The 16099-nt window shown below is 34.4% G+C and overlaps 1 protein-coding gene and 1 long non-coding RNA gene across 3 annotated transcripts in view; one reads left to right on the forward strand and one right to left on the reverse strand.

Annotated features, from left to right (window-relative positions):
• Positions 1–16099, forward strand: part of LOC138138062 (extracellular serine/threonine protein CG31145) — a 112754-nt gene that overhangs the window by 21344 nt on the left and 75311 nt on the right. The gene's annotated exons all lie outside the window — the stretch shown is intronic.
• Positions 13668–14255, reverse strand: LOC138139052 (uncharacterized). The gene is made up of 2 exons (XR_011162194.1): positions 14123–14255; positions 13668–14066 (listed from the first exon to the last, which is right to left on the reverse strand). It is a non-coding gene; the product is annotated as an uncharacterized lncRNA (long non-coding RNA).

Raw genomic sequence — 16099 nt, forward strand, 5'->3', positions numbered from 1 at the left:
AATGAAAAAAAAGATTATGATTTAATTTTGGATCAGGTTCAGTAAAAATATTTATTGTGTTTAAATTGATGCATGAAGGATTCGAGTGAAAGACCGTGACTAATGTCACCAACTAAAAATCAAATTGCACATTATTAAAAAGCAATTTGACTGATAATTAGCAAACTTTTAAAGGACAACAACATCAACGTGAATTGTGGAGAGAATCGAATGCAAATATGAGAATCAAGACAGAAGGAAGTGTAATAGTAATTTATGCAACAAGTGCGTAAACTAGTACTTTTGTAGTCTGACAGTCTCATGAGAAAGGACACTTTGTAGATGAGTTACGTACAATATTTTTTACGACTGTTTGAGATTAGAAAAACAATTAGTATCAATAAAATAAGCAGATGTTTTACGCAGTGAAATGTAGTACAGTTTTTTAACAGTCGTACAAAAATATATCTTCAGGTTTTCGATATAACGAGTAATAAAACAAGGATAAAAAATATAAAAAGTGTGGTTCTGTCAACAAGTTCTGCATAATAAGAATCATTTAGGTAGAGTCAAGAGCGGGAGACTTAATATTGACCCCAGAGGTACTCCATACTAAGGAAGTTGTAAATTTGAACATAAATTGACCTCACTTGTTGCTGTTGGAACTAAAATTTATTGTCGTTTTGTTTTTTATATCATTTAATAATGACAGAACACCTTTGACCTCTCAAAAGCCCGACCGTTTTCATCAACAAAAAATAAAGAGTTCAGGCTAGAAGCTTGCTGGGAGTAATAAATCGTATCAGAAAATAGGAAGCTGGATTATAAATTAATTATATATTCTACAGTGTTGAGGAAAACTGAAAAGAAGCTAATTGGACATAAATCCTTAGCACAGCTTGTTTTAATAGTTTTAGGAATCTCCAAAATCAGAGACGATTTCTACTGATGGGAGATTTGGTATAGTTACGAGATGGATAAGCTAAAATATGCAAATCTACGATTGTGTTTTCATGCCAAGTTTATTATTAGTAGGAAAAGAAGTATGTAATAAAAATTACAAGACAATAAATCAAAGAAAAATAAAATGAAAGGAAACCTTGAGCAACGGAGTCTTTGCAATGAAAATATTTACTGCATAAAACTAGGAAAACATTTTATTTAACTGCACCAGATATTTTGGGAACGAAAATTTACTGACGCAAGTGTTGCACTATACTCAGTTCACTCGAGCAATATAGTAATCACGTGCACACAAGTCGCTGTGTGATCAGCTGCTACGAAGCTCCCCCTCTCGTTGCTAGTGGTCTGAGAAGCAAACGTCAGTGGCGTAAATGGAGTATTTTAAAATACGCATTAATGAAATACATAGTTATTTTCATATGAGTAGCGCTGTCAGATCATTTTTCAGGTATGAGGCCGAAATTTGAAGCACGAGGCGTCAGCCTGACAGCGCACGAATATTGAATAACATTTTTCGTGTTCGTTTGGGCAGTCTTAAAAAACATTAATTTATTGTAAATTTTGAGGTTATCTTTGACAGATGTCAAGTTAGGTATATAACCGGGAAAGTTTATATATTTAGTTACATACCATTTTCCCAGTTATACAGGGTGTAACAGAAATAAGTGCATTAATTTTAACTCATAATAGAACTCATCAAAAGGAACAACTTTTTTCTCTGCCATTTTGGCGAAAAACGTTGCGTAATGGCTTAAAAAAGTAGGAAAGATTTTCCTAAAACCGTTCATATCTCCAAAACTAAGCTACCTAAAAACGTGATACAACCAGATTTTTATGAAGTGGATTTTTTGCTATACGGATAGATTTGTTTGAATTTCGATTTCGGCGTTAAAACACATTTTCTGGATGAAAATGGACATTTTTTTCATATTAGCGCTGATCTCAATTAGCCATTGCAGTATTTAGTGGCGTAGGCAATTTTTTTTTGGAATTAAACATCATTTTTCGGCAAAATGGTAAATAGAAAAGTTGTTCCTTTTGACGAGTTCTATTACCAGTTAAAATTAATGCACCTATTTCTGTTACACCCTGTATATCTCAGGAAACTAACACGAAAATCGATTTAACAACGCAGAGATAACGACTTTGATGGTTATTAAATACTTTGCAAATCATCTGTTTTTTCATTAATACACGTAACACGTAAATTGATTGTATTCATTTAAAAAATATAAAGAGGACAGAGTAGAGCAAGACAGCCGACAAATTCTTTCACATTTCAGCAATATTTAGTCTACAATTTTTTAATGATATTAGCGGTGTATTTATATCATTGTACTTGCCAAACAGAATCGACAACAAATGTGATGAAATAGATCCTCAAACCATCGCATTTGCGCCACCATATTTGTGTTTTGTGTCGTACCTGTTGCCTTATTCAGACGCTTTTTATCCATTGTAAATTTTTGTAAATCACACTTTCCTGTAATGGACAGACTTATTTGTGCTGAGCTGTAGCAATAAATCAAATATTAATTTTTCCTATTGAGAACAATCAAAAGTACTCCTTTAATTATTTTAACATCACAATCTTTCTTCACTTTCTTTATTACCCCGAAAAAGCTGAACAATTGTATAACTTTGCGAAGCTCTCTCACCCTTTTTTGTACAGTGTATAAATACTGAAAATATATTTTCCATAAAAAAGACAAAGTGCCAAAGAGAGAGGAGATGGAGTTAAATAGGAAGACGAGGCTGAAGAGGACATAAAAAGTAATGTAAAGAAGAGCTCATTTTCATACTAAAATAGAAAATTAATGGAGATAAAATCGATGCTTGCAAATGATGCATTAATTTCTATGCCGCTTTATGGCTTACAACAGGAATCACGCTATAATCACCCTACCAACAAATGGCTTAAAAACTGTTTTTGTCTCGTTCAGATTATTAAGGCCAATAGCAGGTTGCAAACACAAAGTTCAGTGGTTATGACAGTAATTTAAATTAAATGAAGGTCGATGTGATTAACAGAAACAATAAAATTAAAATGATACCACTAATTGAATAATCAATTATACACCAGGTGTCCCATAAACTATAATCTGCGGTCGATACACAATTAGTGTAATACTTTTGTGGCTTGTGTCCATTAATTTAGCACTTTGTTTCGTCCGGTGACACAACAAGGTGCTTTTCGACTCGTCCGCCATATTTTTCAGAGAGGCGCAATCTGCAATCGGGCACTTTTTCTGATGGTGTTCCGGGGGCAGAAACCGGAAAAACCCCCCAACAAACACGAACCCGTAATTTTTCATATTGCAGCCGAGATAACCGTCCGCCGCCGCCACTTCTCCGCACAGTTTCACATCTACAAATAGATCACGCGGATAATAAATACGAGACGTTCCGTGTCTATTTTTATTCGTCGTCCCCTATTTTGGTGTTCCGAACGCACGACGTCCCGGAAAACAGATAAAGAACACGCAGACAACAATAAAAACTTTGAGAATTTCGCCGAGGACGAGGAGCATTGTTTCAGACAGATGCAGTGACCGTTTTATGTCGCGCGTTATGCATTCGGAATTTCTTCGGAACCGCTGAAAGAAAACAGTTGCGTCGTTTATGTAAATTTGTTACGTGACGCGTTTCAGCGACTTGTTAAAAATCGCAGCGAGTATCAACGGTTCCATCGGTCTAACTATGTGTGATAATTGGTTTAAAAAACGGTTGATTTATTGTTGTGGGGCTGGCGCGGCGGTATTAGCATTTCCCGACGATCCGTATCACCGGAAAATATTGTCAATGAATTTTTAAATGGATGTCGTATGAGGCCGACTCCGGGGAATTACAGAATCGGCGCAGCCACAACTCCGAAACGAGATTTTAAACGTATAGCGTGATACGTATAATGTAGGGTCTTTTTATCAAGTGGATACTTTTATTTAAGAGCCATTTTGGCGTGAAAACGTCGCCCCGCATTTACAAGCTCAAAAGGGAATACTGAAATCGCTTTAATAAGCGCTTTTAAGAACTTTGGAACAACGTTCTCTTTCAAATCTCTCGATTACTCTGACACTAATAAATATTATTCAAAATTTATTTGCAGTCGTTTTTATTGAAGATGCAACCCACAATACAATTGCTTGATCAATATGAGAGACCAAGGTGGGGCTACTCCGTTTTATCCCCATCTCTTCACAAAAATTCTTCTCAACTGAAAATTAGTTTTATTTTGTTGTCTTTGACGTAGATGGTCTTGTCATTTTTATTGAATTTTAATTTGAATTGAGATCCAAGGAGTGATAAAATACTGTGCAGAAAGGAATTGTCGCCGCAAGAAATCGATAAGAACACCAAGTGAAGTATTAGGAGAATCTGTACTTTCATATCAAGTCGTTAAGAACTGATCTAGAGACCATAAAGTTGGCAGAGAATTTTATGAGCATACACTCGATGTCCGACAGCGCAGAACTATTGTTTGATTCAAGAAAACATTAATTTGGTCCACAATGTCGTTCTTCAAGATGGACGAGTCCCAGTGAAATTCTTATCAGAGTGCACAATTATACAAACACTCTTAATCTGAAGAGTACCGGATGCATTTTTTTGAAAGATTTTTTGGAGAGATACCACCTCCTCAAAATTTTCGTCTAGGCACCTCTGTAGGAAAAACAGGGTTGTATTTATATCTACAGGGTGTATCCGAATTCGACCGACAAACTTTCAGGACAGATTCTACGATCAAAAATATGCATAAAACTCTTAATACAGATGGGGTCAAAAAACGCTTAGTTTGCGAGATAATCAACAAAAACGTAAAAACAATTACGATCTGAACTCCTTGGATTTTATGGGGTTATCTGTGCATTGAACAGGGGGACGAAATTTTGACAATTTTTGTAAATTGTACATAGCTCCTTTTTATTTTTGGACGTTTCATCAAAAAATTCCACCCAATTCCTTTTGTTGCTGGTAGAACTTTTTATCCGATTATCTCGCAAACTAAGCGTTTTTGACCCCATATGTATTAACAGTTTTATGCTTATTTTTGATTATAGAATCTGCCCTGAAAGTTTGTCGGTCGAATTCGGATACACCCTGTAGAATGCCGGTTTCAACTTTCTGATGCAAGATATAGCCCTCAGTTGTCACTCTCAGAATTAAGAAAACGCTTTGTTGATACTCATTTGAGAAGACGTGGCTTGAGACAAGAGAGGAACTATAGTTATTTGTGCAACAGGTGTATCAAACAAGTGGGAAATTTACACGTATGGGCGCAGCGAGTCAAGTGTAAGAAACGTGTTTGAAATGTGCGAGTTCCGCAATAGTTATTTACAATAATTTACATTATTACATTAGAGTACGGTAGGTGTATTTTCCAGCGCGACAACTAGGTTTCAGGCTCGAGGCGAAACCGAGTCAAAGCACATAAAACTTAATTTTTAGTCGGAAAAATGTCCTATAACATAATATACTATTGTTGAACTCGTTCCTTTAGAGCACTCCCCGCTGCGCTCGTCGTGCCCTAAGCCTAAACCCTCTCGTTCGACAATAAGCTGTCTTGTGCAACTCGTATAACAATATACTATTTAATAGGTATTACTCTACTATGCTTCTGTTTTTAAATATAATTCATTTTTTAAGTAATATGAAGTGTAACGTGAAACCAGTCTTATTTGCATTCTAGATATTTTCACTAAGATTAAAGCCATGCAGGAAATTTCTGCTTTGAAGATAAAATTTTAACCTAATCACGATTGGAGTAAACCACAAGAAATAATAATCAATGCTGTCGGCCTCACATAAATTATCATAAATAAAAACACCAACTACAGTTAATTTATTTAACTCCGACAATGGCAGTGACAAATGGTCTTGAACATCACGGTTGAAGTTTTCTTTATTTCAATGTTTCGCTTAGCTTTTAATATCTCGCGGTCCAGCAGTTCTTTTAAACAGACTCAAATGGAAAATACATTTGAAACTTGGGAGATTGAAATGTAACAATGACAATTTTAAAGGCAGTAAAATAAAATGTTACGTTGATTCAACGCGCTCATCCATTAATTCAAATCGAAACATATATTTTGGCACAACATATTTTTGAAATCTGTCAACGCCACAGGCTTTTGTTAATTGATCTTTTATCACAGTGAATTAAACTCCCCGTTTTTCATTTAATTTTTAAATTACGCGAATGTCTACGCAAGTATAGGTAGTATATCCCAGACTTTTTCAATTGGAGCCAAATCAGGCACTCGACGAGGATTTGGAAGAATTGTCTTGCACATTTTCAACTCAAATAGGGCAAAATGTGTATTTTAAATTATTGTATGACCAGCTAATAATACGTGATATGTGATAATGATAATTTCTATGGGAAGTGTTAATAAATTATATCCCAATTGGGGTTGTGCGGGGAGGTTGTTTTCACTTCCGTACAAACAAAACGGTGTAATTTTCGCAGCGTGAATTAACCGAAGCAGATTTACAATTGCCACCCCAGTGAGCTTTATCGTTTCCGTAATTATTTTAAATCGAAGTCCCTACTCGGCTCCCGAAAGCCCCACAAAAACCAGTGTGCGTCGGTGGTTTTTAAATAATTAATTCGTGGGCCGCAGGCGGTAAATTGTGCAAAATCGCACGCATCAAATTAACGGGATTAAAGACCGCTTCGTAACTCTATAAATAACAATTAACAATAAAGCAATTGCGCTCAAATGGTGCTTCAGTTCATTTGATCAATAAAGTGTAATTTTTTAACGCTAATGGTCGAATTTATTGCACTTTTAACAGCCAGACCTCGCCAATCGCACAGTGGAAACCGCGTTGGCACACAACAAGGCGTGTTTTTTGTCGTCAAGATACCTCCATAATTCAGAAAGGGCTACCTCGCCTGGCGCATCCACCATTTCGTCTCATTAATTTTTGATGCTGTTGTTTAATTAATTCATCCTCCATTAACTAAACTGTCAAGTGTTGTGTTGCTGCGTGAAATCATTTTGGCCGAGGTTCGTCTGTTGGGTGCTAAACCGCGTGAGATAATTTTGAATCTTTTAACAGAACTGGTAAAACAAACTAGCAGAACAAAATTAACCAGTCGATTATTATAAATCTAAAATAAAGCAACACAGTTTACAGCGATTTCTGGTTACATGTTTTGTTCGAGATAATTATATTATAAATGACTGTAGTCGAATCAAGCCAAACCCATGTTATGAAATTTTTGCCGCTTTATATATAAACGCTTATAACTAAATATGTAATTGCTGAACTGATTTTGGTGGGGTGTACTCTAACAGTTAAAGCGTTTCTTTAGCGTCAGTTTTAAATCAGTTTTAGAACAGAAACCATTCACCACTTTGAGAGGGGGCTGAGTGTTAACGAAAAGTAGATTTTTGTCGCAGGCATCAGAATCAGAGCGATTCATTTATCTAAATTTTGAGAGTTACTGTGATTGCATATGCTTCAATTAGATTTAGTTACGTTTTATACAAAAAAAATTTGATTTCATGTTTACAAATCATGAGCTCATGTGAGATTTTTGGTATTTGGTACACTTTTGACAGCGTTATAACCTCGAATAACTTTCCTAACAAATAAATTGGTTAAGAGATTCCAAAAAAAATATTTAACTTTGGTAACTTTTGGGATAAGTATCTTATTAAATAATAGCAAATAAAAATTCCAATGATTTCTTAAAAAAAAAATTCTTCAGTCAATTTTGGACTATACTTTTACGTCATTTTGAGTGTTTATTTTCATACATGTGTACGAGTATATTAAGTTTTACAAAATGTTACACACTATTTCAACAGATTTTAATCTTCTGTGTACCACAAGATCCTAATCCAGTACCATGACTGTTTGATTCTCTTTAAAAATTTATTTTTTTATGCGCCCATAAATTCTGATACATAATACGTAATTAGTCACGCTTGTAACACCGTTTAAAAATTGTAATTTGACTTATCTAATGATAAACAATTGTTCCGTAACAACCTATTAAGTATGAAAATATGTTATTTATGGCACTATTTAATACTACATACCGGGTGTAGAATTGGTTTACGAGACATAGGATTTTACATGTAAAAATAAAGAGTTTCAATTATTGGCTCCCCTAACAATTTTATGGCAAAATGGTTAAAATGAAAGTTAGAGAGAATTAAAATTACTCTCTAATTTCAATCTTAGTTTTATTCTATCATCTTGTGGTACTGAAACAAAGGCAAGAAAAGAGTTAACACAAAAATACTAAAAAGTACTTCTAGGCATGAAATTTTATTTATTTCTTTAAATGGTATTATGGAGGATCTTCTTTACGAAACTTCCAAGCAACATTTGCTTCAGGTTTCCCAGAACGACCAATTTCAGCCATAGAAACAATTGGAAGAATTTGAGAGAAGTTTGAACATTTAATGGAAGATACCTTTTCATTCGTCCTGTAGTCCTGTACGAGTTCATTTGAAGGGCAGATCAAAAGAAAATTAAATAATAGTAAAACCACCCGACAAATAATTTTAGAAGTAAAATTTCATTGCTAGTACTGCTTTTTAGTATTTTTGTCTTAACTCCTTTCTTGCTTTTCTTTCAGTACCACAAGATGTTAGAAAAAAACAAAGAGTGAAATTAGACAGTACTTTTAATTCTCTCTAACTTTCATTTTAACCATTTTGCCATAAAATTATTAGGGGAGCCAATAATTGGATCTCCTTATTTTTACATGTAAAATCCTATGTCTCGTAAACCAATTCTACACCCGGTATAATGAGATGACACAATTATTGTTGCATTTTATGCCGTACTTCCATTTGACATTTTTTGAAGCTTATACAGGGTGTCGCAAAATTAACGTATTCCAAGTCTTGTAGGGAAAATCTTAGGAATCTCGAAAAAATAAAATAAAAATATAGGGGGGGGGGGGGGTGTCTTTACAAAGATATATGGGTCTGAAGCTTCAAACTTTTCATCATGTTTTCTTCAAATAAAAAATATAAATGGTTGGCATTCATTTTGAAATATGGTGAATATGATTATGTAAAATATTAAAATATAAATGAAAAGACATTTCTTGAAAAAACAGCTTTATCTCGAAAAAATAAAAGTTTTATTTTTCCAACATAGCTAGAATATTAATCAGGTACTTCTGAACAAATATTGGCAACTTTGATATTTTTCAGTGACAGCAATTTTTTTTAAACATTTTTACTTGGTCAACAGGATGGCCCCTACTAAGCCCCGAACTCGGAATACGATAATTTTAATACAAGTGTTCAAATTTATTTGTTGAACTATTTGTCTATTTAAATTAAATAACTTATTTCTTCTTAAAACTTGGTATAGGTAGAGGAGAAATTGTTAAATAGTAAAATTCATTTTTTGTTATAAAAATATTTTTATATTAATTTCTTTACTAAACAAATTTCGCTTGCGTTCTAAAATAAGTACTTTTTTGCATGTTTATAAAGCGTATTTACTATTTCTTTTATATGATTTATTTTCAAGTGTAAGTATATTGGAGGAGGACAGCGAGGGCAATAATTGTACGAGGGATGAAAAGGTGCTACTTTACTCCCTCTTTTGAGGGACTAAAATAACGCTTTGTACATACAATATTTTTTACATTGTGTTATTATTCAGAAATTACAAAAGCAGACAATCAGTAACAATTGAAGCTTACTCTAGAGTTCTAGACAATGAAATAATACAAATTAAATTTTGATTAAATCCCTTTTTGGTTTGCTGTTACATATTTATAATAATAATGACATTTTCGATTACATTTGTTCCAATTGTTATATCAAATATTCAGCTTTTTGTTCTTTATTAAGCGTACAAAATAAAAAATTTCGTTAAATTTTCAAACAATTACCAAATAATATTTAAACTAATTTTAATCAACAATAATTCTATCCACATCTCGACAACCAAAAATTTAACCTTCCACTTTTATTTTAACATTGCACTATTTACGTTCGTCGTGACCCACCAGAGCGCCCGATTTTAAACCTATTGAATATTTATAGAGATTAATGTTCAATTCGATTTCGTAATTTCGTCATTTTATTTTAATTGTATGTTTCGTGGGGTAGTTGTACTCACTAGACCCACTCGATCCTTGCGGCATGCTTTTATTTCTTCCACCCTTGTCAGCACGTTTACGCGGGTATTTACGAAACAGTTTTATATTTATCGCCTGCATAAGAACCCGAACCGTTGTAAAAAAGCGACCGCGTTGATCGTTTCTGCAAATCGTCGATTTTCTAATTTTGCGTGACTCGAAAATATTAATTGCCCGCGGAGAAATTCTCAAGTGCACGCTGCACTCGAACAAACGCGATTTTCAACGGTCGTGTTGGTTGTTTAAACAATTTTTCCTCGTTTGTTCGACTAATTAACATTAACTTGACCTTCTGGCGCTTTGATCGTAGCACTAAGCGATTCGAGGACGAGCTCAGTTCTTGCACTAATTGGAAGGATAATCGTATGCATCGAGGAAAGCGCCTTCCGATTAAGTCCATATCGTTAACGTGATTCTTGCAGCAAGAGGTTGCGTCACGTTTCACGTGGTTGGCTCAAGTGGCTCCGGTTAATCTTGATCCGGCGTAATTGGTGTGTCCGCCTGGTCCGGGTGAAAGTTGCATTGTGGAAAATTAATAATTGAATCAAAGCTTAACGATTGTAGCTTTTTGCGTTATGGTCGGATTTTTAAATTCTGTTCTGCCTGGTCACCGGACTATTTTTCAATGTTCGTTTTTTTATTTCCGCTGTGAAAGCTCGTCAGTTTCGTTCCGTGGCGGTGTACAGGCCAAGCTCTCTTCGTGCTTTCAATTGCACTTAAATTCCACCTAAGTGGCGTTTAATGCACTCTTTGGACGATGACCATCTGCTCTGCTTCCTAGTGGCTTGTTTGCGCCGTCTCGAGGTACCGTTTTGTTACTCTTTATTGTTGTTTTACGTCTGACACTGTACAAAGTTGTAATTTTTTAATTTGGCTTCGTTCGGACCTGGCAGACATTTAATTTCTTTTCATTCAGAGTAAATGGATTTTCTTAAGTTGATTCGGTTTTCGTTTCTCCACGTTACAAAGTAATCATCCTGCATTTGTTCGGAAAGATTTTAGTTTTCTCACTACTCGTTTTGGAATTTAAATCCAAGCTTAATTGGAAGCATCTCATGTGCTCGTGCTAAACATTGTCATGCTAATAGACAGATGTGCAATAATTATCATCATTATCGATATTACGCGTGTAAACAGACAAGCTATATGAGACATCAATTTCCTGATTGTTGACTGTTAATAATAATTCAGTTCACAAAATAATGTAATCAACAATTTTTGGAAAAAAATCCTTTCTATTTACAACTTTGTCACGCTAACAATATGGATCTATGCCATTTTCGCCTTTTTGTTATCTGTTAATCAACAAGTCAACATAACACCAATATGCGTATTCACAAATTAATAATTTCTAGTGGTATTCTTGGAAATAATTTTTTAAGCTCATGTATTTTATAATTTTGAAAGAACTACTGAAATCTTTATATTCAAATTTCATTTTTTAACCGTCAAATATTTGTAATATTCAAAATTGAACATCATTTTATACTTCAGAAAAAAATTTGAAAAGTACATAGTCGTTGAAGAGTTGATTGTGAACGCACCACAGATTACGGATCACGGATCAGCTGTTTAAATCTGACCTCACTTTTTGCGTTGTTTGTGTTTTTACTGTGCAGTCGTGCGTTCACAATCGACTCTTCAACGCCAACTTTGAGGAGACATTTAAATGAACACCCTATTTGTTGTAACAAAAATGTAAACATTATACAGGGTGTTTTTTAAAGCTAGTACAAAATAAACCTGGGCCATCTGGCGATTCTAAAGACTCCAGAAAACCATTTTTTTTTATCTAAAACGGTAGGGATAAACTAACCCTGCCCATGCACATTCTACGCCACAGACACAACAATATTAACAATAAGTTAAATCGTAGCAACCCGGCAATGCTATGAACAAAAATACAACAAAATTATTATTGTTGCTTGACAACCCCAATTAAGTTTTTACTCGTAATTGTACCGTTAAAATTCAATAGCGTACTGACTATTTTAACCAAAATTTAATTTATTTTTATCTCGAAAACGAAAAGACTTATTGGATAATTTTTTGTGTATGAGCTCTACTTATCGTCACCGATTACCAGACTTTTTTTGTACTAGCATTTAAAAAACCCCCTGTATATTGCCGAACGTTACATATGTGGATTGGGGAGTTGTCGTACAGTTCAATCATAAGTTTTAAGCGACCTTGAATTTGACAGTCCACATCTAAAACGTTTTTACTATACTCTATTACATATTACTCTTTAAGTCTAGATTACTCTAGAGTCTAGATCACTCTAGATGGACCTACGAAAATATGTTTGTCTAATGTAGAGGCTGTTTAGTCTCATTTACACTAAAAGCACAAAGTTTTGGAGATTAATTAGCGAGCCCAAACGTGTTTTCATTCAATAAATATTTCAGGAGTTGCTCCTTTTGTTTTTTTTTATATAGTTGCTCTTGTTGATTTCTACCCTAGTTTAGTTAACTGTTTTATCTTAGTTCGTATTGGTTACAAGAGATCTTCTCACATCACTTTTGAACATACATGTTAAAAATTTGTTTATTGCAATATGGAATTTTTTACTTAAACATGTTAAGTTTCCTTGAGAAACTGTTCAAAAAAATATGTGATCAAGCAGGCTGTGTTTTTTCTTTTTTCCAAACGCAAGTCGTTTTATTAGTTGATATGATTTGACATTTTCTTCAGATACATAACCTCAATTTAAAGTAAAAATTATCATGACGCACTAAGACAACCGGAAGTGTTGCTGGTTAGTTCTAAAAATCACCGTTTTTTGCCAAAGAAACAATACACACCAGTTCGCTGAATAAGTGACGTTTGACATCTACGGTTTGACGAAGTGACGCCATACTCAGACACTAGGCCACGTGACCACAAGTTTTTGGAACGCTCTATCACACCGTGTAGACATTTTTTGTTTTGTTTTTGCTGAATGTTTTCATCTTTAAAAAAAAAAAAAGAGAGCTTACGAAATGGTAACCGACTTTGTAGAGTACGTTCGAACAGAAAGCTTATCAATGTTATTATTCATACGTTATATTACACAACAATCATGTTATTTGCTTGCTCGGAAATTGTCATAAAGCATCTCGCAGTTTGGCAGTTTACTCCATCTATTATTCGCAGTGAGAATCGTACATTTAGAATCGGTAAACAATCCGTAATGGGTTCTGATATGAGTTATAATATTTATTCGACCTTTAGTTTTATTCTATTACTCACCTTTTATCTCCATTTATAAGAATTCTTTGAGTACTGCTTTTGTTGATAAATTTTAAAAACTATTTTTTTTAAATTGATCACTTCTTTCAGTTTTTCAAAAAATATTTGAAGCCACGTACTTACTGATTTCTCTTATCACGTGATACACGTCGTAGTAAAATTAATGTGTGACATGTCGTTGGAAAAATAGTTGTTTTTGTTTATGTTGGCTGATGTTTCTTATCACAATTTTTATAGACGTCTAATCCATTTTAAATAACACTTTTATCTTGGTGCATCTTGTTTACAAAAGATGGCGCTACTGTCTTCTCTTCACCTGGCAATTGCACCACGAGTGAAGCGCTTCGAATTCTCAATAGGTACAAAAATACAATAATGACATATTTTTATTATTATTAGTTTAGAACAACTGTTTGTAGAATTTTCTACTTTATGAGCTTACCTTTGAAACTCTATTTACCTTGACCATATTTTTTAGTAAATCATATTTTTTGTGTAAAATATAGACATTATCCTACTAATTGTTTGTCAGAGTCATGAATTTATTTTTCTTGTAGATTTGCGTACCTCATGATACCACCTTTAGAACTCTATTCACCTTGGACAGTCAACTGCTGACTGAAATTGTAATATTCCTGCCGAATTTACGGCACCAGTTTATACGACATTTTCATCAGAAGAATTGTATTATTTGTGCAGGTCTTTTGTTGGGACACTCCCTGTACCATCAAACACTTAATTTGCTGAAGCTTCAACGGCACCCTTCCTCCTTTAATTATTTACGACGGCAATAAAATGAAAATATCAAAATGGCAAATTTCATACCGTAAGCTGTGTCCATTCGGTCCGGAACTTTATAAAGCGTCTCATTCAATTTGTGGCGCTTTTATGGCGGCCGTAGCAGAACAGTTACAGCCCGATCTGAAATAAAATATGGATTTTTATTAGAGCAGCGTGCAGGGGCGAACTACAATAATTCGATTAAACGTAGCATTATCTCCAGTTTGTAAATCTCCGATAAATCTATCGTCACACCGTTGAGCTTTCGACGGAACGACATAATACAATGTCGGAAAGGAGCCGAAGGAGCCACCGAATCAGGCTCGATGGGTATTAAGTTAAGAATTCGGAGAATCCGTCCTCGAGCCCGACTCAAAATGGAAGTAAATCGGATGTGGTGATTTATAGGGTTGAAAAAAGACCGATCATTAGCCATCGATAGCTCATTTTCAGGCGTGCTTTGTGCACTCGGAGAAAGGACGTTTTTATTCAATTTCGCAAGGAGTTTCCGTATTTGGTGAAAAAATAGGTGTGCGCTGGGTAAACGCAGGATCAAAGGATTTCCTAGATAAGATAGTTTACCGGGAGAATCGAGACAGAAGTGGATACAATAGCGGATTAAAAAACCTTCATAAATATTGGAGCATTACTGCGAAGGGAGAGATAAGAGACCCGTTCCCCCCCAAAAAAAAACAAAAAAAAATCCAGTCGGGGTCAATATTTGTCCCGTCGTAATTAATCCATTACCCACCTGTCAAGCACCCGGAGTGATTTATCTTCGTCCGAACGGGACAATTAACTCAACAACAACGCCGTCAAGTAAGGCTATAATTGTCGGCCTGATTTGTAATTGATCAGCGCAAGAAAAAAAAACGCTTTCAGGTGTTTGTTCTTCGTTTTTTCTCCATTGTTCCAAGTTTAACGAGTCAACAAGAGATTAAAATAAATCCGGGGCTTATTTGCACTCTCATTAAGTACTGTTGTATCAGATGGCTGTAATGGATGTTTCTGGCCATTATTTTAATCTGATGGCAGTTCTAATGCAACTGGTGTGGTCGCGGCTTAGATGGCGACTTCCGATAGTTACCGATGAGGGACGTGGCCTATTGTAATTTTTATCGCACGCGTGTTGTCTTGAAAACGAAAACAGAAGGTGCTGACCCACATTGGGAGGTTTCACTCGTGGTATGGCCCCATCTGGCGTGTAGATCAGTGCGTTTGAGGTTTTACGAAAATAAAGTTGACGCCAAATTTACCAATTTTTGGGAAGTGCGTCTTATTTTGATCAGGAAATTACCAAATTATTTTCTTAAATGAGGAATTTCTAAAAAATTTGCTATAAAAATTGTTTTTTTTTTTTGAGTAGACCCTACCGCCCATAGAATTGAAACTCAAATTTAATATCCTGAAAAATGTTTACGTAAAAAAATCAAAAAACCACCACCTGTTGCTTTAGGTTGGTAAAATTTAAAAGACCCTAGGGCCTAGGTAGATATTTTTTCATATTATGTTGGTAACTATAAATTATGACATTTATTTGATTCAAAATAAAATTCAATTGCTTTGAATTTCGTTCAAATTGTTTTATTAGCAGCACGTTTAATTTATTTATTGATTCTTATTATTTTTACTTAAACATGCCCAGAAAAACAAGACACTTAATAAACATTTAACCTCAAAATTACAAGTCTCACCAAATTTTGCACTAGACAGTGTTGCCGATAGTAATTATCGAGGAAAATGCGACGTTGGTGGTTTTTTGATTTTTGAATGGACTTTAGTTAATAATTTGAAAAATAAGGTGTTATCCCTTGTTTTTTTTTTTGGATTTTGGAATGGTACCATAGATATTGTTTGTCCTTTTCAATTAATGTTCTATTTTGTGTTCACAATAAACTCATTACGAAACCTAAACGGATGTTATTTTCCATACTCAAATTTTTACGTTGTGAGATTGGTAACTTTGAATTGCCTTGAACTGTTGGATAATAAGACAAACATTCAAACATAACCCCAAAATCT

The sequence above is a fragment of the Tenebrio molitor genome, chromosome 9, assembly GCF_963966145.1.
Source record: "Tenebrio molitor chromosome 9, icTenMoli1.1, whole genome shotgun sequence".
NCBI classification, from domain to species: Eukaryota; Metazoa; Arthropoda; class Insecta; order Coleoptera; family Tenebrionidae; genus Tenebrio; species Tenebrio molitor.